This window comes from Halichoerus grypus, chromosome 11, assembly GCF_964656455.1.
Source record: "Halichoerus grypus chromosome 11, mHalGry1.hap1.1, whole genome shotgun sequence".
Taxonomy (NCBI): Eukaryota; Metazoa; Chordata; class Mammalia; order Carnivora; family Phocidae; genus Halichoerus; species Halichoerus grypus.
This window is the reverse complement of record NC_135722.1, coordinates 75,279,654-75,281,724: the sequence shown is the minus strand read 5'-3', so window position 1 is coordinate 75,281,724 and position 2,071 is coordinate 75,279,654.

Below are 2,071 nucleotides of genomic sequence, written 5' to 3'. Positions count from 1 at the left end.
TCTATAGGAAGCCAATCACTGGCACAGGTTTCTGCCCACAGAACTAAACCGCTATGGCCGCAATCCGCTGAAATAAGAAAAGTTGATCAAATTGGGGCTAAACCTTTCCACTTCCTGCAGATGATTCAGAGTTTCACACTAATTAAACAAAAACGGCACACAAACACTTAGAGTAATAATAAATAAATCCATTATTTATCTGTCCCTTTACTGCACAAGGATTTTTTCAGTACTCGTGTGCGAAGCGCCACGAATGGAGCGGAGAAGATTCATAGAGAAGTGACATAGAGTGGCCCCCCCCTTAGTGGCAGGGGCTGCGCCCCGAGACCCCCCACCGTGGATGCCTGAAACCACGGAGACTAATGAAACCTACGTACACTGCGCTCTCTCCTGTCCACACAGAACCTGCGAGAAAGCTGACTTTATAAAGTAGGCACAGTACAAGAGTAACAGCAAACACTCATAATAAAATAGGACAACTGTAACAATGTACTGTAATAAAAGTTATGTGACTGTGGCCCGCCCGAAAGTAGCCTACTGTGCTATACTCTCCCTCCTTCTCGAGATGACGGGAGATGCTAGGACGCCTGCGTGAGGAGAGGAAGTGAGTGACGCCGGTATTGAGACAGAGCTTTAGGCTACTGCTGGTGGCCGGTCGGGAGGATCATCAGCTTCTAGGGGGCTGTGTGACCATGGATAACTGAGACTGTGGGAGAAACTGCAGATAAGCGGGGACCAGTGTAACATATTGGTGGGACACAATGGGGCTCTGAGGGAGCTCCTAATTCAGGTATTCACATAGCTTAAAAAATCCTTTGAAATGGGTCACAAAGAATAAAAGATTCCTTCCTTCAGTTCATACTCATCAAGCTCTTACTCCATGCTAAGGAAAGTGCTAGGTGGTGGAGAAAAAACGGTGAAAAAGCCACGTAGTCTTGTGGGAAATAAAACAGTAGCGGGAATCGATGGGTGTACCATTTTAGAAGAGGGAAGTTCAAGGCTTGGTTAGGAGACAGTAGTGTGGCTAGAATATATGAAGTGTGGGGATGAGGGGAACTTGCAGGGGGTGGGCAGAGGCCGGCCTGAAGCAGGGGGCTCGGTCCCGATGTGAAGAGCCTCACGCCAAGCTGAAAAGTTTCCACAGTATTCTGTGGGCAGCATCAGGCTGTAGAAGCAGGATGTAGGGGGTTGATGTTTTCAGATCTGTGTCTACAAAGATCCCTCAGGCACTCGTGTTATATATATATATAGGTTGTAGGGGAGCCCAGTTTTGCAAGTTTCCAGTCAAGAAGTAACTGGGTCCTGAACCTCAAGGGCAAGTACAGATGGAGAGCTGGGGAAGGATTCAAGAACTAGATGGGAGGAAGAAAAGCTATAAAATATCGGGAGAAAACTGCATCATCTCGAAGGATTTTTAGATTCTCTGGAGTCACCTGCTCTAGCCCTATTTCACAGATAAGAAAACCTTCTACCAGAGAGGTCAGGTCACCTGTCCAAGATCACATCACTGCCAACTTTACCTGCTCTGAAGAGACACCAGGGATTTTGGTAATTGCCATACACACTAGTTTCTCCGGGCCACTATAACAAAATATCACAAATTAGGCGGCTGCTTAAAACAACAGAAATGCCTTGCCTCACAGTCTTGGAGACTCACGTCTAACATCCAGGTGCCAGCAGGATGATGCTTCCTCTCAAACCTCTGGGGGAACCCTTCCTTGCCTCCTCCTAGCTGCTGGCAGTTTGCTGCCAATCTTTGGCGTTTCTTGGCTTGTGGATCGTCTTCACATGGCATTCTCCCAATCTGTGTCTGTCCTCACGCTGTCATCTTCTTAGAAGACTACCAGTTGTATTTGGTAAGCGACCCACACTACTCCAGTAGGAGCTCATCTTACTAATTACACCTGCAACCAATCTATTCTCAAAGAAGTTCACATTCTGAGGTACTTGGGGGTCCTTAGGTATTTAGGGTTCCATTCAATCTTTCTTTGTTTTCAGTGGGGATTGGGGTGGAGGGCAGGGGAGGACACAATTCAATTCAACCCATAACACCGTATCAAGTTGTTCTGAC